This window comes from Chinchilla lanigera, unplaced genomic scaffold (assembly GCF_000276665.1).
Source record: "Chinchilla lanigera isolate Chin_1 unplaced genomic scaffold, ChiLan1.0 scaffold00124, whole genome shotgun sequence".
NCBI classification, from domain to species: domain Eukaryota; kingdom Metazoa; phylum Chordata; class Mammalia; order Rodentia; family Chinchillidae; genus Chinchilla; species Chinchilla lanigera.
In genome coordinates, this window is record NW_004955525.1 from 2,374,146 (window position 1) to 2,399,427 (window position 25,282).

Genomic DNA, 25,282 nt, shown 5'->3' on the forward strand with positions numbered 1-25,282 from the left:
CACCTAAATCTATGTCTCCACTCAGTTCAGGACTCATACAGGAACCAGATTCAGCCCAGATGGGTAGCAGTCACAGATTTCCCCAGACTTCGTCTTGCTGGAGGGTCTGGGCAAAGGCAAAGCACAGACTCGAATCCATGGGCCCTGCAGCTCCCAGAGTACTTGCTCTCTTGGCACAGGGTGTGTGGGGCTCAGAGAGTCTGCTCGCCTGGCTCAGAGAGCCTGCTCGCCCAGCCCCCAGCCGGAGAAGTCCCCTGGGCCACTCAGTCCGGATCTCCTCTCTGCTGCCACAGCAACTCAGTCTGTAATGTAGGCGGGTTCCTTGTTCACCCTTTCTGCCCTCAGGGATTAGATGGGAAGTACCTGGCTCTCTCCACACATTTCAGCTGGGAACCATGGTGGTATGCGTCCAGCACAGACTGGAACCCACGAGCCCTGCCCCTCCCAGAGAACTCGATGTCTTGGCTCAAGGCATGCGGGGCTCTGAACCCAATTATTAACAACACATTGTGTAAGTTTTTTAGTATCTAAGTTTAAAAAGGCAAATGAGAAAGATTCTCCTCATTGTGATCATTTTGGTGAGCTCCAACTGGGAAGCAAGTGGGTTGCTGGTGATTTCTCCTTTTGGGGCTGCTTGTTCTTTTAAAATCTGTAAGTTTCTAGATACAGCCATGTGGAATGTTCTTTTGAAAGACTCCTATTCCTGCCTACTTGTCTCTGTTGGGAGCTCTTTTATTTTCTCTGTGTCTGTCTCAGTCTTTTGACTGAAAGCTCTGCAGTGGACTTAAAATTAACTAGGTTCCAACCTAGGAATGTGTCAGGGGGAATGATTTTTCCTCTACTGTGTGAGTTTTTAAGATTTTTCCCTACTCTTCCCCAATTGTCAATATGTACAGTGCCTGTCTGAGAAAACCAGGAAGTATACTTGGTTACCTCTTATTGCATTTTTGTTGGGTCTTTTTTGGGGGGCACAGGAGCCTCTAAACATATAGGAAGACATTGGAGCCACTTTATGTATCTTTGCTCCTCAGTTGAAAATGTTTGGGCCATTTTATTCCCAGATAAAAATGGCTTATTCACAATATGAAGTTTTACCTGACCCCTATTCTTTGTGGAATGCTTCTCTTCCCTCCTTTTTCCAGACAACCCCAGTAAAGTTTCCATCCTGTGAAGAACTTCTCTATCTCCCACACTTTCTCCTGTGGGTGAACTTACCTATAGTAAGTGCAGGCTAAAAAATTCCAGTGCAAGGACTATAGGTCCTTCTTCGGGTACCAGTTAGTGGATTAGTAATTTCCCTTAGTTAATGTAGGCTGATCAGGTATTCAATCTCCTGAACTGCTGTGGTGAGATTCAAGGAGATAATTACTCATGAAAACTGAAAATGTGGGAACAAAGAAAGCTTTATTGAAACACGTGACCAACACCACTGACACAGACTCAAAAAAAAAATAAAATATTGGTGACTAAAGAACTTTGTATTACATTTTTATACTTTTACACGTAACCATGGCAACCACATTACCTCAGCTAAGAATTTTACAAAAATGCCATATCATAGTCACAAGGTTTACATTTCCCAGGGCTTTGTTAGTATGATTAAATTTTAGCTTGCCTACAATTTATTGTAACTGTTTGCTTCTCATTTTATAACTCTGTGCTCCTTTTGTTAGCTAAAAGGGAAAGAGTGGAAAGGAGTTTATCTAAAGTTTAAGTAATTTCTAAAATGGAGATAGAGTCTTGCTTTCCCTATCAGAACAAGGATATGGTGAATGCTAAATAAAAACAGGTATATGGAATGATTTCAGGGTGCAAGTAGGATCAAAGCCCTTGCAGAGATCTTGAGATTCTCTCAGGACAAAGAGGAAGACTTTCTTAGATTGGCCTGTATTTATTTAGTTATCAGAAAGAGGGAGGGGAGTTCTCAAGATGGGTGAAACCATTCAAGGACTTCTCCAAGTAAGGCATTACATGAATTCACCCAGGACTGAGATGTCTGAGGCTATAGTCTTTATCTAGTTGAGGTTGGAGCCAGATGTCCTTGACTGTGACATTGTCTTACCCTTTTGAGGCTTTTCAGCTTCATCTACCATTACAGGCCTTAGTAGAGACTAGTGACTCACAGAAGTTCATTTACTATGACTCCACCACTGTTATGGTTTGTGTCTGGGTGTCCCCCGAAAGTCTCATGCAGTCATGGAGCAGGCTTTTAGAGTTTGATGATTATGGGTGTGAGAGCTACACCGCCCTAGGGTGGATAATTTGCATATGTAAGGGAGAGGAAGAGGCTGCTTGCAGCCATGCCTCCCTGTTGTGGTTGATGCTTTTGCTGTGTTCTGCAGCCATGAGGTGTAGCCCTCTGCCATGTACCACTCTTCCTTTTAACCTGCCAAGTATGGACTGAAACCTCCACAAACTGTAAGTAAAATAAACATTTCCTTCCTTAATTTTGGGCATCAAGTATTTTGTTCCAGCAATGACAGAAAAGTAAGCAAGACAACCACCCACCTCCAAATAAGGAGCCTAGGCCTTGGACAGACTAACAAGTAAACATTAAAAGCCCATTGGTAAATTCAAGACCTTTTCATGTTCGCTTTGCAGTGGTCTAAATCACTTATTGATGTCAATTGCTTCATGACACTTTATAATTTTCAGCCAAAATAATTATTTTGGCAACTGTCATTTTTGGGACACATTGCTTCCTACAAGTAATTAAAAATGAATAGCAAAGTACTGATTATATGTATCGGTATGTATAATCTGCATATATTATATGTAATATTAATTTTATATATTATATATATATACTATTATACTGATTATTTGAAATATTTCATATATATGACAGAAAATCACAAAACATGTTTCAATTTATAGTAGATGCATATATGACTATGGTTGCATAGATTATAATTTTTGAAAATATTTCTAGCTCCTAGATATGGTATAGCTATTGTAATAATGAGAAAATAATGTAATAATGAAATTTGTGACAATGTTAGTGTAAAAAACACTACTGAACTACAAATTGTATAAAGGTATACCAGATGTATTTATATATTCTACATAATATTTTATCATGATAACATATGACTAAGTTAGTGATTACGTTGTTATGGTTTCTGTCTGTGTGTCCCCTCAAAGACTCAAGCAGTCATGGGCCAGACTTTTAGAGTTTGATTGATCATGGGTGTGAGAGCTACACCGCCCTGGGGTGGATAGTTTGCATATGCAAGGGACAGGAACAGGCTGCTTGTGGCCATTCCTCCCTTGTGTGCTTGTTGCTTTTGCTGTGTTCTGCCGCCATGAGCTGTAGCCCTCTGCCATGTGCCATTCTGCCTTGTAACCTGCCAAGTATGGACTGAAAACTCCACAAACTGTAAGTGAAATAAACCTTTCCTTCCTTAATTTTGGGCATCAGGTATTTTGTCACAGCAATGAGAGAAAAGTAACCAAGACATACATATACAAGAAAATGTACATTTTATCATAGTTTATTTATTAATTCATTTATTTACATATTTATTTTTTTGAGACTCAGTTTTGTGTTGCAGTTCAGGCAAGCTTGAACTCAATTTATACCCTAGGCTTATCTGAAATTCATAGCGATCCTCCTGCATCAGACTTCCAAGTGCTAGGATTATAAGCATGTGCCACCATGTCAGACTTTTCATAGGTTTTAGATGGTACTATGACTTACTAAAAAATTGATCTTGATTTAAACCTACACCATATTACATGGACAGTAGCCTTGTATCTTCAGTATTAATCAATTAACATTATTTTATGCTTAAATTCATGTAGTTGTTTTAGTAAAAGTCTTTAATGATTTGGATTTAATATGTAAAGTATAAACCTCAAGTGTTCAGAGGAGGACCTTTTGAAAGTGATTACAATATAAGGGCTCTAAATTTTCAGTAGATTAATTTATTTATGAATTTATAATTTGATCACGTTATTAGAAAATAATAAAAATTTAAGAGTTAGAGGCTAATTGAAGGAAGTGTGTCAACCAGGCATGATATTGTGGAATGTATCAGGTTCTGGACCCATTCTCTTTGGCTTTTTTCCTTAGATCTCACCTTCTTGACTTCCATGAAGTTGTAGGCTGTGATTAAAAAACAAAAAACATGAATTTAAATTAAGCACAAAACAATATTTTGTCATAAATATACAAATCCAAGAATGACTATGAGAGCATTCACTCTCTTTCTATTTCATTGCATGCTGAGCAGTATTGATATTTGATTTTCCCTGGAGTTCTTGTAGAATACAACAGTGAAGCCATGAAGACCAGAGATTTCATTATATGGTAAGTTTTAAAATACTAATTCAATTATACTACCTGTTGCTGTATTATTCAGGGTTTTGTTTATACCTTATTGGTTCAATTTTGTCAATTTATATGTATTAAACAATGTGTTGGAGACCACTACAAAGTGGCTTTGAGCTGGATTTAATATTAACCAATTGGCTTTCCATGTTTACTTGTGAGCTGTCTGAAGCTTAGGCACCTTATCTAAAGATAGGCAGTGGACCCATAGTAAGTAAACCTCTGTGAGTGACTGGTCACACACCGGCCTGTATTGACCTGTGAAGCTGTGACCCCCTGAAAGGACAAAATAAGGCCACAGCTGAGGATGTTTGGCTCCAACCCCAATTAACTACAAGGATACTCCACCTGCAGGCTCCACACTCCTGCAATAAATACCAACCTAAACATAACGTAGTCCTCCTGATTGACATAATTTACTACTTGGGAAAATTCTCCTAAGGTCCTGCAAGATTCTTGCATTTTCTTGAGTATCCTCCTCCTTTGTTTGAAAACCTAATAAATATGGACTGCCCAGAGAAGTCTTTGTCTAAACTCAGAGAATACCAAAGCTGTAAGAGAGTGAGACACTTCTGGAGTCCTAAAATCATTTCAGTTGTCTCATTTATTTAAGCCTTCACTGTCCACTCACTTGGGAGATTGCGGGCTCACAGTAATGAAGGGTTATTTAACCTGATACAGTGTATCCATTTTGTCTGAACTGTAGAATTTGTTACACTACAGGTTTTCACAATAGTTACTAATACTCTACTTCACTTTCACAATGTATTAGAATTTCACATTTTTGTATCTAATTGCACTGATTTCATTATTTTCATTCTTTTTCTCTAAAGAATTTCTTAAGGTTAGTCATTTTGCTTGTATATTCATAGAGCCAGCTCTAGGCTTCACTGATTCTTTGCCTAGTTGTACTGGTCTCAATTATATTGGCTTGTGCTTGAAATTTTTATTTTTTTCAATGTATTAGCTTTGGATTTGTGTTTTTCTTGTTTTACAAGGAACTTCAGGTGCATCATTAGGTCCTTTATTTGGGCTTGCCCTGATTTTTTAAAGTTGGAATGCCTAGCTATAAACTTATATTTTAGGTCTCATTTCATTGACTACTCTTAGTTTTGATATGTTGCACTGGCATTAGCTTTAGTTTGTAGGAAGTTTTGAATTTCTTCTTTGATTCCTTCTGAGATTCACTGATTATTCAAGTGTCTATTTTAAATTTTCATAATTTCTCTGGGTTTTGGACATTTATTTCTAGTTACATTGTGCTATGTCATTATGAATAGGATAAGTTTAAATATTTCACATTTACTTAACTATGTTTTATTGGCTAGTATGTAGTGTACACTGAAGAAATCTCTATATGTTACTGAGAAGAATGCTTATCTTGCTGTTTTGAGTGGAACATTTTGTAGACATAGATTATGTCCCTTTGTTTAAAAGTTTGGTTCAATTCATATATTTCTGTGTTTATTTTTTCTATTTGATCTATTTGTGACAGTGGGGCAATTAGGTCAATAACATCCATTTGTCTCTGCTTTGATTGTTTATCTTATATTTAATGTCCCCAAGAAGTATTTGTTTCATAAAGTTGGTTCAGATGATGTTCTGTACATATATATTAATAATTATGGTCATTGCATGTATTATTGGTCCCTTACTAAATATGAAATTAGCATTTTTATTACTTTTGCCAAGAAATCCACTTTGTGTGAAATGTAAATAAATTATCCTAATTTTGGGGGGTCCCCATTGCATGAAGTACTGTTTTCCAGCCTTTGATTTTTAGTTTGTGAATTTCTACTTTGTGTTAAATAATTTTCTTGTCTTTACACAAATTTAGATTTTGTTTCTTGATACATTATTCCAATCTGTGTCTTTTGACTGAAGAATTGAGACCTTCCCATTGAAAGTAATTACTGAATGGTATAGACTTTTTACTGTTATTGCACTATTTTCATGTTGATGATTCCCTTTTTTCTCTTCTATGTAACTCCTCACCCTATGAAGTGTATTTTTTGTGTTACCACTTTGGGCCTGTTAGCTGGATTATGTCTTTGTAGGAAAACTGAGAATTCTTCTGGAGTGCTTATTTGGCCAAAGCGAATTTTTAGGTGCCCTTTTTCATTAGAACATACGATTTCTTTATCAATTTTTTGAAAGTTTTGCAAGATATATTGATCTTGTTTGAAAGATGTTATCTTTATGGACTTGAAAAACTCCCCTCCAACTTGTGATGTCATCGAAGGTTTGCAATGAAAAGCCTGTGTTTACCTTCACAAAAATTTCATTGGTTTTCCTACCAGCTTTTATGATTTATGTTAAACTTCTGGAACTTTGACCATCATGTGTTGGGCAGTTTCTTTTCTGAACATGGCTATTTTGGGTTCTATATGCCACCCTTTTAAATTTGTTAAATTTTTCCTCATAGGTGGAAAGGTCTATATTATTTTTCTAAACAGATTACTGACAACATCTAAGCTGCTTATTCACTAGTTCTAATTAACCTTAAATTAGTCTTTGCATTACCTAGCTGCTGTTGGACAGATTTTTAGTCATTCATTTTGCTTCTAGAGCTATTTCTCAGCATATGATCACTGACACTATCTCTTTGTTTTCACACATTTTATTTCTGCTGCTCATAATTTCCATAGAATTTTTTACTTCCACATTTCATTTTCATAATTTTCATGCACTATAATTCTTTGCTAAACTGATTGTCCATGTGCTGTATATTTTGAAATTACCCAAAAGCAATTATTTTTAATTCCATTGAAATTAATAAAGAATATAAATTTGCTGGATTTCAGATTTGCTTGAGGCCAAGTAATTTTTTTTCTTTTATGTTTAGCCTTTTCTTAATGGGTATTTCTATTCTATTTCTGCATTACTGATTTCCAGGAGACATAACTTGATTGATAGCTTTACAAGTCATCCAGTTCAGATAATTTTTCCCCATTTTGAAACATATTCAGAAGCTCTCCTACATCTTATTTAGATTAGTTAAGTAATTAAGTTTAGAACTGTTAAAAGTGATATTTTCCAGAGAAGGCTGTGTAATTGGAGTTCATTTTAAAATATGTGAAACAGATGGAGATGTTAGAATATGAGGAATATATATTGCACACAGAAAAAATATAAATTTTTCAAGACAGAGCACAAATATAGTACATTTAAAAATGACCTCTGTAAATTCATATTGATTCAGAACTTTGACCTTTCTTCAAAATAATCTTTGCAGAGGTAATCAATTTAGGATGAGAGTATATTGGATGAGGGTGGATATTTAATTCAATGATAGATATTACTGATAAAAGAAGATTTGTACAAACAACAAAATCATGTCAGGAAGAAATCTACAATAAAACATGGATTACAGCTGGGCTTGGTGGTGCATGCCTGTAATCCCTACACTAGGGAGTCTGAAGCAGGATAATCACTGTTCTGTTCTTGATTTTAAAGTGAAAGCTTTCCATTTTTGTTCATTTAGTATGATGCTGGCTGCTGTTTAGTCACAGATGATTTTGATCAGATTGAGATAAAGACCATCTATTCCTATTTTGTATAGGGTTTTTTTTTATCATGAATGAGTGTTGGATTTTGTCAAAAGCTTTTCCTGTATCTATGGAGATAATCATGTAACGTTTGTCTTTGGTTCTGCTGATGTGGTATATTACATTTGTTGATTTACATATATTGATCATCCCTGCCTCCCTGATATGAATCCCACTTCGTCGTGGTGTATGATAGTTTTGATGATTCGCTGCATTCTATTTGTTAGTATTTTATTGAGTATCTTTGCATCTCTGGTCGTTATGGAGATTGGCCTGTAGTTCTCTTTTTTGATTGGGCCTTTCTCTGGTTTTGAAATCAGTATAATACTTACCTCCAATAATGAGTTAGGGAGAATTGCTTCCTTTCCAAATTCATTTAAAAGTTGGAGGAGTGTTGGCTTTAAATCTTTTCTGAATTTCTTGTAGAATTGAGCTATGAATCCATCAGTCCCTGGGCTTTTCTTTGTTGATAGGTTTTTAATTATGTTTTCAATTTCATTACTTGACAATGGGTTAGTGCAAATTTTTGTATTGTCTTGATTCAACTATGATAATTCATAAGTACCTAGGAATCTGTTCATTTCTTTTGTATTTCCAAGCCTAAGGTTTTCAAAGTAGGTTTTGATGATCTTCTGAATTTCTGTAGGATCTGTAGTGATTTCCCTCTTTCATTCCTTACTATATGTTCATTTTTTTCTTTCCTTTTCTTGACAAAGTTGTTTAGCGAATTATCAAATTTATTTATTCTTCCAAAGAACCAACTGTTTGATTCACTAATTCTTTGTTTTGTTTTTTTAGTCTCAATTGCATTAACTTATGCCCTGATATTTATAATTTCTCCCTTTTTGGGCTTTGAGATTGACTTCTTCTTCTTTTTCTAGAAGTTTTAGGTGCAGTATTAGGCTTTTTATCTGTTATCATTCTCTTTTCCTGATATGTGAGTTCACTGCTATAAACTTCCACCTGAGGATTGTTTTCAGTGCACCCCACAGATGTTTTCATTAGTTTGTATGTACTGTTTAATTTCTTCTTTAAATTCATCTGTGACTTATTCTGTATTCAGTAGGCTGTTATTTAATTTCCATGGGTTTGTGGAGTTTTTGTGGTTCCTTTTCTCATTAATCTCCAGTTATCTTGCATTACAGTCACATGATATGCAGGGGATAATTTCAATTCCGTTGCACTGTTCTATGGGCTAGTATGTGGTCTATTTTAGAGAATGTTCAATGTTCAGCTGAGAAGAATGTGAATTCTAATATTGTGGGATGGAACACTGTAAACATATACTAACCCATTCATTGCCAAGTTTGGTTCAGTTCTGTTATTTTTTTGTTGATTTTTTTTGTTTAATTTATCTATCTCTTTGTGACAATGCAGTATTGAGGTCTCCAATTACAGTTGTGTTATTTTTTATTTTATTATTCATGTCTATTAATAATTGTCATATAGTTGGGTGCTGTTGTATTTGATGCATATATATTTATGACTGTTATCTCTTCCTCTTGAAATTTCCCCCTAACAAGTATGTAATGAACTTCTTTAAATCTTCTGAATATTCTGGTTTGACGTTGACATTATGTGCAGTAAGAATAGTTATTCCCTTCTTTTTTCTGGATTGCCTCTGTGTGGAAAACTGCTTTCCATTCTTTAATTTTCAGTCTCTGAATTTCTTTTTGTGTTAAACATGTTTCTTGTATACAGCATATTGCTGGATTTTATTTCTCAATCTACTCTGCCAGTCTGTTTCTTTAGATTGGTGAGTTGAGGCCATTTACATTGATGGTTATGAGTGGTAAGTATTGGCTTGTCTTAGTTATGGTATGTTTCTTCTGTTAATTCCCTGTTTTTCCCCTCTGATTAATTGCTTGCCCTGTCTGATAGTTTCTTTTTGTTGTTTTTCTTGCAATTGCAATCATTTTTATCTATGTCCAATATATCTTTTAGTACTCTTTGGAGCATTTGTTTTGTGTTCATAAATTTCTGCAGTTGTTTTTGTCAAGGAAGTATCTTATTTCTCCACTAATTTTGAAAGATAGTTTTGCAGGGTGCATCAATCTGGGCTTGAAGATGTTATCTTTCAGGATTTGAAATACTTTACTCCAAGCTCTTCTTGATGTAAGGGTCTGTGTTAAGAAGTCTGCCATGTTGCTGATGGATTTTCTTTTATAGGTGATCTATTTCTTTTCTCTAACAGTTTTAAATATTTTGTTTGTGCTGAAGTTCTGGAATGCTCATTTTTTTCTATTTTAAAGGGAAAAAAAAACTAAGAAAACAAGAACCTTGAAGATAAAAAAAAATAGCAAATATGATATATGACCTGAAAGCAAAATGATAAAAATTAACAATGGTTGGTACATTACATATTGTTATCTTCAGTGAAGTTCCTCAGTCCACCAGATGTAGCAATATAAGATTGATCAAACAGTCAAAGCCAATAACTGGTATAAAAAAAAAAAACCTTTGGAAATGATACAGAGCTTTACCATACAAGATGGTTAGAATTCAACAATTATTTTTACATTGTATACTGTTGTCTTTAAATGAGTCATTCTGATTACCAGATACAAGCATGCAAAATTGGTAAAGAAAAAAGAAAATTTTATGCATTATCTATTCCTTTCAATAAACCAATGACATCATTCATACACCTATCCCAGCTATCCTGGTATATACATATAATTTTTTTTTCCATTTTAAAGAGAAAAGAAAAAATTAACTTAACAAAATACATGAATGAAACAGCATAGAAAACAATAAAAATGATACAGAATTTCAAAACAAGATGATAGGATATTAACAATGGTTGTTATATTATATAACTTATCTCAAAGTGATTGCTCAGAGAACCAGATATAAGCATGCAAGACTGATCAGATAATTATATAATAACTCTAACTTTCAATAAACCAGCAGATATTAGTAGTACAATTATCCTATCTTGTGTATACATATACATATTTTTTCTCTCTCTTCTTTTTTCCTCTCCCCTCCTTGGAATCTTGATTATTATACATCTTTGCTTAGTTTTATTGCTGTCAGAAATATTTGGAGTTCTAAATACTTCATTTATTCGTATGTCAAATTCTTTATTGACACTTGGGAAATTTTCTGCCATTATTTCTGTTGGTTTTTTTATGTCATTTGTGCTGACTCCAGCTTTCTCATTGACCCCAATCTATCTTATGTTATTCTTCTTTGCTTCATTTTGTAGCTGTTGGATTGATTTTTCATGGTCTCTTGGTAATTTTTAGATATCTTTATTTTCATTGTTACTGTCTGTAATTATGTCCTCAAGATCTGAAATCCTATCTTCCCCTTCATTCAATCTGTTGCATATACTTTCAATGGAGATTTTAATCTTTTGGATTTCTACTTGGATCTGTTTTGTGGATTCTGTTTCTTTTGTATGCTGGGCATTATTTGTTTCCATCATTTTTCTAAGCTCATGTATTCTTTTATCTGTGTCTTCTTTAATATCTTTGATTTTAAGCATTATTTCTTTCTGTACCTGAGAGATCATTTTTTTCACAGCCTTTTCCACTTGCTTTTTCACTTCTGCTGCTATCATTTCAGGAAGTTACAGTGTTTTCTTTGCAATTTCATCTATTTCCTTAAATTCTCAGCTTGTCCTGAGTGGACTGGGGGTCAGGATTGCATTTTGTTTGTGTGTCTTGTCATTTTGTATTTTCTCTTTTATTTTCTATGTTGATACTTGCCAGTTTCTAGATGCAGTGTTTCTTTGATAGGTCTTAGATCAATTTTGAAATTATTTTAAAACAGGAAAAGAAATATAGATCAAGATTCATTCTTCTGCATATGGATGACCAGTCTTCCGTGCACTACATTTTTGAAAGAGGCTGTCTGTTTTTCAGCTTATATTATTAGTTCCTTCATTGAAAAGCATATGGCTAAAGGTACTTTGGGTTCCTTCTGTATTTTCTATTCTAGTCCATCACTTGATATGTCTGTTTTGTACCATCTTTTACCACTATAGCCTTGTAGCGTATCCTGATGTCTGGGGTTGTAATGTCTTTTTCATTGTTCTTTTTGCCTAGGATTGCTTTGGTTATTCCACTATACTTCGGAAGCCAAATAAATTTTAGAATTATCTTTTCTAGTTATATGGAGAAAGTTGATTATATTTTGATAATATATATACCATTTAATTTGTAGAATATGCATTTTGATTCACTTTGTGTTTATCCAACAACAGAGGATGTCTTTTTCTTCATGTTCTCTTCATTATCTTTCTCAGAGTGATATAATTTCTGCTATAGAGCACATTCCCTGCCTAGGTTAGGCTAATTTTTACAAATTTAATATTTTTCAAATTAATGTGAATGGGATTTTTTTCTATCTTTCTTAATTAGTACATTCTTGGCCTATAACAGTGGTGACAAACCTGTGGCACACATATTGTAGTGTGATGTTTGTACCATTGAAAGTTCTAAAATTTTCACCATCATTGGATATGAGCACTATTGAATTTTGTATTTATTTTTTATTCTGCCACATTGCTGAAATTTTTTAGTTTTTAAGTTTGCCAGAGAAGTTTTTTGGATCTTCTATATAAAGGATGATGTCATCTGAAAGTAAAGTTATTTTTAGTTATTCCTTTACTTTAGAATCAATTTTATTTCTTTTTCTTGCCTAATTGAAGAGTAGTAGTGAAAATTACATCTGTACATAATTCCTGATTTTGGAAAGAATACTTTCAGATTTTCCTCATTTAATAGATCTTGTTTATCTCTTCTGGTTGGTTTGGATTCAGCAGCAGCTGAAGCTAGTCTGTGATTGATTAATAATTCAATGCTAAGATTGAGTGCATGAGTGCTATACCTACCCTAATGTGGGTTTCCTGAATATAATATAAGGGACGGGCAGAGTATTGCTCCCTCAGTGTTATCTAATTGCTTTTGGAATCATCTCCTGCCATGAAAGCAGGCCTTTCTGTCACCGGACCCTTCTTTGGAGCAGGCAGATTATAGACTGAAAGTTATACAAACTATGAGTGAAATAAACTTTTCCATCTTTAACTTTAGGTTTTGGGTATTTTGTCTCAGCAATGACAGAAAACTAACTAAGACACTACTTCTGCTTGCTATCAGTCCCTGGTTTAATGGAATATTGTATTTAATTTTTTCACTTTCATTATAGTGTTTAATCACTGGGCCTGCTGCAATCACCTCATGTTAGTCTTGGATTACCTGTTGTCTCCCCAGGGTGACATGAGCCTCTTCCTGGTGTCTGGAGATGGTGCTGTGGACACTAGCATTTATATATGGTAAATAGGTTTGGTTCCAAAACTCAAAAGCAGCCTCAGAAACCAACAACAGACACCTTCACTGGTCCAATATCCTAGTTTGAACAGCTACTGTAAACAGGATTATGGAAACAGGTCCCCTTGAACAAGTAAACTTAATAAAAATTCACATACCTAAATTTGGACAAAGAGAAATGACTTTTAAAATTAAACACTACTGGCCCTGAAAGAAATCATTGTTTTGAAAAATACATAGAAAGCTTTTTCTCCCTTTTTATTTTCTTCTCCAGTCATTTAACCAAATTTTGCAGGGATGTACCTGTATTGATATATTGTTCGATTTCACTATTTTTTTTTCTTTTGGTGGAGGATTGGAATTTTACCATCCATTTTCATTTCATCCCTTTTAAATATATTCCTTTTTATTATTTCCTTCAATAAGCCCTCCTTTTGTTCTTTGTCTCTCCCTTCTTTTATCACTTTCTTTTTCGACTTGTTCCCTTAGAATTATTTCTTATTTTGTTTTCCTTCAGTTTAATCTCCACCCCTGTAATTTATTCTATTTTTAGTCTGTCTTCTCTGTTACTACCACTAATTTTTCTTTACTCCTTACCAGGAATTTTTACATCACTTTTACCACATTCTGTTCATCTTTCAGTGATTTGATTTTCACAGTTTCTTTATTTTCCTTTTATTATTCAGGTTTCCATAACCATGCCATTTACCCTTATCAATCTGTAGGTACTTAATTATAACTTACTATGGCCAAATACTGCTCTAAGTTGAAAAGGGACAAAATTGCTCTATTGAGTGGATAATTTAATCTTTATATTTTTCTAATTTTTCTCAGATTTTGTTATATAACTATAGATCTTGTACCTATGGTTAAAGATGGTAAAGCATTGATTAATGTAGTTTATCATTCTTCAGTTTTTGCTTGATGTTATTGTTATTACTGATTGTACTACTTTAGTCCAGGTGACATATTCATTGTGATAAATTGATCATCCCTTTATGCTAATAACTAGATATTCTGGCAGTCATAAAAATCCTGTCATCTAGTACCAAAGAACTGAATGGTATGACAAGTAAGTTACAACATTTTAGGGGTGTTGGTGATATACTGGTTAATATAACTGTCTTTCAAGCTGAAACCTTTCATCTCTAATAAACAGAAGATGTAGAATCCTGAGACAGGCTCTAAGACCAAAAACTTCAAAAAGAAAACAACTCTGAAAAGTAGTTATTTCCTGAGGATGCCTTGATACCAGTAATAAAGCTATACACCATAAGAAATGTATAAGCCTGAATTCAGAAAATAAAATAAAAAATGTATGGAAATTCTGAAAACACAAAAATAATATGTATCCTAAATCTTCCAACTCTACCAAAGTAAATCTAGTGGTCACTGAAGTGGAAAAAATCAGAAGATACCCACCTGAGTTTCTGAAATGGTAGCACAGGAAGGGACAAAGCAGATGACAGACCCTTGACAAATTTGAAGCAGAAATAACTAAATAGATAACTAAAGAGATGATGATTCTAATGAAATAGTGAACATAGAGTAGATACAGATAAAGCAATAAAGGAGCTTAGGAAAAATGGCAAAACCATGTATTCTCAACAGACAAAAGAATTTGATTTCATAAAATATAATCAAACAAATCCTGGAGACTAAAACTTCACCAAAAATATATATAGCAGAGTCATCTATTGTGAAGATATAATATCAAATTGAGAAGATAGGGTTGTACTTGGTGATCATCAAATGAAAGATTTCTTGAAAATAGCAAGAAGCAATGAAAAATCAATCCAACATCTTCTAGATGATGCAAGCAAGACTAATATATAAGATTCAGTGAAATCAATGAAAAATCACAGCATTGCACAAAAGTAATTAAAAAAACTTGTTCCTGGAAGTAATAAAATATTATTTTCAAAGTATAAAAAAAATTTAACAGAGATAAGTGAGTCATATAGAACTCCAAGTAAATATGATTAAAAAACACTACAGCAAGACTCAAAACAGTGAAGATTCCACACAGGAGTAGAAACTTATAAGCTGTTAGAGAAAAAACAAATTGCTTATAAAAGAAAATACATCAGAATCACAGCAGATGTCTCAACAACAAAAATATCTCAAGTCAATAAGATCTTATAGAGGAATATTTCAACCCATACATTAAAACAACCCCCTATGAAGATTCATGAATGCTGCAAAATTATCTTCAAAAGATGGAGAAACTAGATACTTTCATGTTAAATAACATTTGAAAAAATTTATGACAAAAGTAATAATCCAAATATTTCTGCAGAATATCCTAGAAAAGGAAACAAAGTCAAAAATTCCAATAATACCAGTACAATGAATCCACCAGGCAAGGCAAGAAATAAACTAGAAGGAAGAGAATGGTACCAACCACAGGAAAACAATGGAATGACAAGGATAAGCCAATATCTATCAATTATAACCACCAGTGTGAAAGGTCTCAATTCACCAATGAAAAGATACTGCTTTGGCAAAATGTTTAAACAAACAAGATCCACTAATAGGTTGCATTAAAAATCATATTTAACTCAAAATGAAATTTATAGACTGAAAATCAAAGGATGGAAAATGATACTCCATGCAAGAAGAACTGGGCAATAAGGAGTAGCTATTCTAATGGTAGACAAACTGAATTTAAAGCTGACTGATCAGAAGTGACAAAGAAGGTCAGCACATGCTTGTTAAGGGAACAGTCTAAGAGGAAGAGACAACAATCATAAATTTTTTTCACCAATACTGGTACACCCAAATACATAAAATAAATATTAATAGATATGAAGAAATGACATAAGCTCCACTACTTTTTAAAAAAATTTTACAGAGAAAAACATAGACATAGCAATGAAATCACATTTCAAAACAGGTTTGTAGGACAGTTACAATAGTTGATATATTGGGTATTGCTGTCTTCCTGGTAGTTATTCAGAGTAGAAGATATAGGCATGATATATTGTCTGTACAATATTGGAACAAAACTTTCTATCAATGAACTGAAACTAGCTGTGTAATTATCTTCATTATATTGTGTATACATACAATTTTTCTTTTCTTCCTTTTAATTTTCCCCATCACAGTTTGTCTTCTCTTTTGAACAGCATTTTCCAAATTCACAATATCTATTGTACACTTCAGATCTTATTTACTTGGCCATTTTCTCATGCTTGTGATACAAAATGATGCTTACACATATGACTGTGATTTACTTCACTTATGAATATAGTCTTGAGTTGCATCCATGTACCTGTAAAACTCTCCATTTTATCATTCTTTATGACTGAGTAGTACTCCATTAATTTAAAAAAAACATCTTTTTTATCCATTCTGTGGTTGATTGGCATCTGGGATGTTTCCAAGATTTAAGTATTACAAACTTTTCTGCTATAAACATGGATACACATATGTCACTATAGTATGATATTTTCAATTCATCTGGGAAGATACCCATAACTGGTTTGAATGGAATCTCTAATTCCAGTTTTTTAAGGAATCTCTAAACTGATTTCCACATTGTTGTACCGGTCTGCATTCCCACCAACCATAGAAAAGGGTTTCTTTTTATCCACAGCACCATTAGCATTTGTTATTGCTTGACTTTTTGATGATAACCATTCTTTCAGGGTGAGATGGAATCTCAACCTTGTTTTAATTTGCATCTCTTGAATGACCAATGATGTCAAACATGTTTTCATGCATTTACTTGCCACTTGTATTTCTTCTTGTAAAAAGTGTCTATTTATTTTTGATGTGCATTTTTGGATTGTGTCTTTGAAATTGGAGTGTTTGGTTTTTTCAGTTCTTTTAATGTTATAATATTGAGTCCTTTGTCTGTGGAACAACTGACTATAATTTTTTTCTTATTGTGTTTGTTATCTTTTAACTTTGTTGGTAATTTCTTTTGTCGTGCAAAAACTTTTTAATAAGGTGAGACCCCATTTGTTGATTCTTTGTACTATTTCCCTTGAAACCTGGGTTTTGTTCATGAAATTTCTGCATGCACCTGCTTTCCTTTGTCACTGATTTCCAATTTCATTGCCTTATGGTCATATAGTATGTATAGGATGATTTCAGTTCTTCTACATTTATTTAAGCATATTCTGTCAGTTCATATATGATCTATTTTGGATAATGTCCCATGTGCAGCTGAGAAGAATGTGTATTCTGTTGTTTTTTTAGGGTGGAACACTCTCTAGATTCCTACCAAATACTGTTGTTCAATGTGATGGTTTAATGCTAATATTTCTTGGTTGATTTTTTGTCTAGTTGATCTATCCATTTGTGAGAGTGGGTTATTAAGATCCCCACAACACTAATGTTAGTGCTTGTTTGTTTTCTTGTGTTAGTTAATATTTGTGTTATTTAGTTGGGTGAATCTGAGTTTGGTGCAGAAATATTTATGATTTTTATCACTTCTTGTTGAAGTTTTCCATTAATGTGTATAATGGAAAGTTATGTTTTCCATTATATAAGTTTAATGTGTATAATGGAAAAGGTTTTAGTTTTCCATTAATGTGTATACCTTATTTGTCTCTTTTGAGCAGTTTTGGCTCAGCCTTTGCACTGTCTACAAATAGAATATCTACCCCTGCTTTTTTCTGGATTCCTGAATCATGGAGAAATGTTTTTCTTCCTTTTACTCTTAGTGTATGATTTTGTTTTTTGGTTAAATGTGTTTCTTGAATACAGTATATTGTTGGATCTTGCTTCTTGATCTGTTCTGCCAGTCTGTTTCTTCTAATTGGTTAATTGAGACCATTTACACTGAATGGTTAAAACTGATATATATTTGATTTTCTTTTTCATTCTGTTTTACTATTCTTTTTTTTTCCTCTGTTTTTTTCTTTGGTTAATTGCTTGCCCTGCCTGTTACCTTCTTTCTGTCAATATTCCTGTGCATGTGGTCTTTGGTATTTCTTTCTAACATGTATTTCAGAGCATTCTGTAGTTCCAGTTGAGTGGTCATAAATTTTTCCAGTTGTTCTTTGTTGTGGAAGTTTCTTATTTCTACATCACTTTAAAATATAATTTTACTGGGTAGATTAATCTGGGTTAAAGATTTTTTCCCTTTATTGCTTCAAGTACTTCACTCCAAGGTCTCCTTGATTCTAGTGTTTGTGTTGCAAAGTCTGCTGTGATTCTGATAGGCATTCCTTTATAAGTGATTTATTTCTTTTCTCTAGCTGCTTTTAATATTTTCTTCTTATGCTGAATTTCTGGGATTTTGATTATTGTATGCCTTGGTGTGGATTTATTTTGGTTATGGCTATTTGAAGTTGTATATGCTTCACTTATTTGTATGTCAAATTCTTTATCCATGTTTGGAAAATTTTCTGCCATGTTTTCTGTGAAGAGATATTTAATGGTTTTTGTGCTATCTTCAACTTTCTCACTGATTCCAATCAGTCTTATGTTGCTCTTCTTTGCTAATCTTATTGGTGTTGGATTGACTTTTTGTGCTCTCTTGTGATTTTTAAGGTGTCTTTCTTTTCCTGCATGTTACATTCCTGTCTTCTAGATCTGATATTCTATCGCCCCTTCATTCAATCTGCTTTGTATAATTTCAGTGGAGTTTCTAATCTCCTGTATTTCTGTTTGAATCTGCTTCATTGATTCCATTTCTTGTCTATGTTTTCATTCATGGTTTCAGTTTCCTAAGCTCCTCTATTTGTTTATCTGTGTCAGCTTTAATGTCTTTTATTTTGATAGTGATTTCTTTTTACATCTCAGAGATTTTTTTCAGTGGCCTCCTCAGATTGTTATTTCACTTCTCCTGCTATCATTTCAGAGAACTGCATTTGTTTGCTTCTGATTTCTTCTGTCTCTTTGTGTTCTGGACTTGTCCTGCATGGGCTGGGTGTTTGGGATTGTCTTTTGTTTCATCTTTTCATTTTTGTTTTACTTTTTTGTTGTTGTTGTTGATGCTTTTAGCTTTCAAATATTAAATAACCTTCATCACTGATGTTGATGCTTCCCTAGGAGGTGCCTGTTCCTCCACATGTCTTCTCTTGCTGGCACCACAATCCCTGGGCAATACAGGAAGGAAAAAGCATGAATTTTTACTCCTCTTGCTTGCACCACACTCCCAGTTTAATGGGGGAATAACCAGGAATGGATTTACACTCCTCTCAATGATACCAATCTCACTATTCCTGCAGATACCACCTTCATTCTTCCCACAAAAACCAGTTTCCCAGAGTAATACAGGAGGCACAAGGCACAGGCTTATACACTTCCTGCTGGCATTCCAATCCCAGGGCAATGGAGGACAAACAGGGTATGGGCTTACACTCTTCCTGCTGGCACCACCTTCACTCTTCTCTCTGGAACCACCATCCCAGGATAATGGAGGAGGCAGAGGGTGCAGGCTTACTCTCCTTCCACTGGCACTGCCATCCTGGGGCAGTGGAGGAGACAGAGGGAATGGGTTTATACTCCTACCACTAGCACTGCTGTCCCAGAGCAATGGAGGACATGCAAGGCATGGGCTTATACTCTTCCTGCATGTACTACCTTCCTGGTACAATGACAGAGGCAAAGGGCACAAATTTGCTCTCTTCCCACTGGCACTGCCTTCACTCTTCCTATTGGCACTGCCATACCAGGATATGGAGATACCACCTTCATTCTTCCCACAAAAACCACTAATAATGTTTATTAGTGGCATATTTTATAATTTTGTGTTAATTTTGTATTTACATATATCCATATGAATAATTGAAATGATATAATGCCTAAAATATTATTGTTGTATTTTAGTTAAAATGTGAATGTGTTCAGAATATTTCACATGATATTAATATAGATTTTGCATCATTTCAGAGCAAATATGATATTGCTTTTTCATAGATTACTGTATGTGGTACATTAACTAGTAGTCAATTTATAACAGACATTTGAACTGAGTCAGTATGGTTCTGGGAGTGGAAGTCTTACCCGAGGATTGCTGCCAACAGCATAAAAGTAGAATCAAAGTGGAAGATGGCATGCTGTTGATTCACCTGGAAAATATTTTCACAGTTGTTTCTCTGATATAAACTCAGCTATTCTTAACATTGGAGGAGCTCAGGTCCTTGTTGTTGCCGAGGATGGCTAGGACTCTCTTTGGTGGATCTCTGGTCCTTACCTTGAGTGTTGCTTCCTGGAACCAGTGCAATGCTTAGCCTGGTGGCACAAATCCTTCACCCCACTGTCACAGACTTTCTAGCTTCCAGCATTGGCCTTTGAACCATCCCAGTGCACATCCTTAATATAGACTTCATGAGGCATTGTTATTGACTCTAGGACTCCAGTTGGGCTCATGCAGGACATTGCCATGGACTCTAGGTCTTCAGTTGGATTTGAATAAGACATTGCAATGAGATCAAGGTCCTCAGCTGGATTCTTTGGGCCTCTAGTTCATGGAAAGATCTTTTGCACTCTTTTGTATTTGACATTTGGGGGAAAATTATAAAATCATCTTATAAATTATGTGTCCTGTATTGTCTATGTCCTTGCAAACCCTGACTATAACAGCATAATACACTTAGTCAACATACTGCTTGTGAGTACTTTATCGTATTTTAAATAAATGACTATACTCAGAACTCTGCTTTTGCGTATAAAAGACACAAAATATGCTTTTAGCTAATGCACTGGTAGACTTAAAGTTCTTTTAACAAGAGAATGAATGCTTAATTTCTATTATTTTTAGGCACCATGTATTTCATACTTTATAAGAATATATTTTGCATAACGATCTCCTTTAAGTTTTCTTTCACAAATTAAAACACGATTGATAAACTTTTAAAAATCTTTTGGTGATCATAATTTTTTATCTTATGCTCCATCCATATAAATTTTAAAAAATGTGTTTAGAGAAAGAAAATCCACATTAACTTTTTAGTTCCTTTTCATATATAATCTGTGAATGTAAAGTGATTTGTCCTTTCCTAAATCTTTGGCCTAATGAGATAATTAAATTTTACATAGTAGGATTAGGTGGAAGATTTCTTTAAGGCTTGGTTAGAATATTGACACATTGGGCTTAGTGACAAATGAGAACTTTAAGGAAAATGCAACAAAAAGAAAATTGCTAAATTGAATTTAATTATGTTTCCCATATATTTGAAAGGATTTTGTAATAATTTAAGGGATGCTTTAATTTTTAATTAAGTCTGTGATATTCATGTTATTATTGTGGAAATATCTCTTTTGTAATTATGCATTTTTGTTAGTATGCATAACAGTCGTACATTCCTTTATTTTGACAAATATATTTTTAGTATATACTACATTCTGACTATTGTGAAAAACATAAGGAATTTTAAAAAAATGAAATGGAAAGGGAAAAAACACAGAAATTTCCCAAAACCCTGCTTAAGATATCAATCTAATCCACCTGACAATATGGCACATGGATGCAAAAGAAAAACAAAGAAAGAATATTCTGCAGTTGAGGAGCTCTGAGATGACTCAGTATTCTCTGTGAAACAAAAGACCTCATCTCTAAAAGTTCATGGCTTTTATTGATATCAATCAGACTGGTGGGATGGCGCTGAGGCAGCATGCACAGGGAAAAGAAATTTTGTAGCTTTATTAACTACAGAGGCCTCCAATTAGCAATGCACAGACAATTTTGCAATTCTGGCACCTTTATTGGCAGGAAGGTGTAATTCTTTCCGAGTTCCATGGCCAGAGTCTTAGCCCTGAAATCTCACAGGCACCTGCTGGAGCCTCCATTTCAAATGTCAACAAGGAGGCTATTCTCTCCTATGTGTTGCTGCATTACTATTGAGACCACCTTTGCCTAGGCCAGACTCAATTGCATTCATTTAGCCAATAGGGAAACATCTGCTTCAATATAGGCCAGCTCTAAATATCTCAATGAATAGGGGGAAGGAGAAGTCATGGACAGGTTGTGGTAAGGGCTTTATTTCCCAGGAGAGAGCAGTTTGGTGGAATCCCATAAAAATTGATAATTTATGTGCAACTAATATTCCAGCAGGAGTAGCTTACAATAAGCAAGATAAACAAAATGTATTTATTTCATAAAAGAATAACCACTAAGGTGAAAATGGATGTAAATGAGAACATAATTTATCCAGATGGAAAAAGTAGTCACATTTTCAAACTGTAACAGCAAAAGTCTAATGAAGAAAGTGTCATATGAAGAAACATATGAAAGAAGTGAGAAATGTAACCCTGTAGACAGCTAGGGAAAGAACAAATAAACACAAGGATGGCAGGAAGAACTCCATAAATTGAGCAAATAATAGCTTTTTTATTAAAAGAAAGGTTGGTCTACTGTGATTTGAGTGGAAAGAGAGAATAGAAAAATAGAATACTGTTTCAAAGTGAAAGAGAAACCCCATATAACCTTTTAAGAATGAGGTTTTTATTTTCTGTTATGTGATGGGACATTATATGACTTATAATGTCACATGATTTCATGGGTTGCTGTCTTTGGAACTGATGAAGGAGTGTGATGGTAGAAAAAGGTAGACTGATTGTTATTGCAATATCTGAAACAAAAAAAAAATCATTGTTTGGTGCATGTTGTTAGCTGTAGAAGTGCAAGAAGTGAATGAAAACTAGGTATATCTCTTAAGATTAATGTCTGCTGATGGATTTGGGGTTTGACCTGAAAACAAAAATATAGGATTTTCTGAAAACTTTGGATTAAAGATGCAGAAAATGAGATAAAATTAATTAACCCAAATTTACAAAAATAAATTATTGTATACCTATGTAACAAACTATGGGAATAGAGAGATACATTCAATATAATGTCTGGAATGTATAATATTTAATAGACATAAGAGGAGAAATCTAGGGACAGTTAAAGTTGAAAAAATATTTCAAATAATTTTGCTTTAAGAAAACTGACCAAAATGTGATAATAGCTGAGAAAAGAGAAAGTGGAAAGGAATGAAAATTTTACATATTCATAAGTGGTTATTTGTGTGTATAGAAAAGTGTAATATAGGAAAATGATAAGAAAATTGCTAGAGGAATGCCTTTAAGCAGGAAACTGAGGGGATGAAATCATTTTGCCAGTCATAAAGCTTTTAAATAAGGCACAGATATTTCATTCAAAGTTTAGTATATATGCTGCTAAACTGAGTACAAGACATTTCATTTCAAATTAAAGTATATTACAATCTTCAGGTAGTTGTGTTATCAATAATATTAATATTATCTTGATTTTTTTAAAATAAGCACTAGGAAAATCAGCTGACAGAGAAAGAGTCTCAGATATTTATACTAAATTTTTTGTGTAATTTACTGGAAATAATAACTTGATTGTATTTATATTACATTTTTAAAAATTTAATTATGTCTAAATATTTTTAATTTAAAGTTTCAGGCTCTGAATGAATACATGTTTTAATGTGTTGATCACATTTAGTTGAGACAGATGATAAAACACAAAGAAAAATGATTTTGAAATAAATATTTTATACAAATGCATTTAAAAATATTTAATAAAAATAAACCAAAATCTTTCCAAATTCAGATGAGTTCATTTGCAAATTAAAAGTAACATCATTTTGTATTTCTGGCCAGTAATGCTGAACATTTTACATACGTTTATTGGCCATTTGTATTTCTTCATCTGAGAGTAAAATCTTTCTTCATCTTTATTTTATTTCAGATGCCCATTTTTAATTCGGTCTTTAAATGTGAGAGGTTCAATTGTTTTTGTTCTTTATTATATTGTAGGTATTAGCCTTTTGTCTGAAAAGTAGCTGGCACATAATTTTTCCAATTTTGTAGGCTGTCTCTTCACTCTGCTAGTTGTTTCTTTGTTATGCAGAAGCTTTTATTTTGATGTGATTCCATTTGTTGATTCTTGGTATTATTCCTTGTTCAAGCAAGGTTTTGTTCAGAAACTCTTTGCTTACATCTATCTCTGCACGAGTTTTACCATGTCTTCCAGCAGATTGTGTTTCTTTTCTAATATTTAGATCTTTGATCAATTTTGATCTTACCTTATTGCATAGTAAGATTTATAGGTCAAAGTTCAACCTTCAGCATATAGATAGCCTATTTATTTTCCCATCAACATTTGTTAAAGAGTCTATCTTTCTTCACTCAACAGGATTTTTCCCTTTGTTAAAGACAACATAGCTGACTGTGTCTGGAATTGTTTATGGAACTTTTGTACTGTTCCACTGTTTATCTAGTCTTTTTTTGCCAATATTGTGCTGCTTTAGCCTTCTATATTTTTGGTATAACTTCAAGTCTAGGATTGGGATGTCCCTGGAGTTAACCTCGTTGCTGAGAATTGCTTTTGCTATTCTAAGTCTTTTCTGGATTCATACGAATTTTAGGATTCATCTCCAGCACTCTAAGGAATGTTATTGGTACTTTGATTGGGACTGCAGTAAATCTATATAACAGTTTTAGAAGTATAGCCATTTTGATTATGATCCCTAAGTATTTTGTTTTCCTTGATGCTCTTGTGAAGAGGATTTTTTCTCTAATTTCCCTCTTGGTGAATTTGTCATTATTCTTCAGGAATGCTATTAATTTTTGAGTGGTAACTTTGTATCAGCCTATGCTACCAAAGTTGAATATCAGTTTTCACAGTCTTTTGGTGGAGATTTGGAGGAAAACAATGATGATTTACTTATTTATTTATTTGTTTTCTGTGCTCATGCTTCTGGCTAAAGAGTCACTTGAAACTCTGATTTTATTTGTTTTCTTTCAACAAAGTCTTTAGTTCAAGGAGATACTTACTGAAACAGAAAACAAGCTGTATTTCTTCAAATTGTTCTTTGGACCAATAACATACTGTGACAAGATTTTCTAGTGGGAAGTCCACGGATGTTTGTAATTTCTGCTTCCACCTGCCATCGTAGGAAAAACATTTCAGCTGCACTAAAAGCACAGGTGGCAACTTCCAGATTTCTATCTTTTTGAGAGAGTCCCACTGAGCTCTTCAGTGACTGCAGTAAAATCTGTTGTCATCTGTGAGTTTTTCTTCTTTGGCAAATAAAGGCAATCCTGTAATGTACATTTACTTGTGGATGCTAGGGCTAGAGACAAATACCTGAAGGCCTCAAATGTCGTGGACTTTTTGTGACAGGTGAGGCGCTGTACTGTAGATT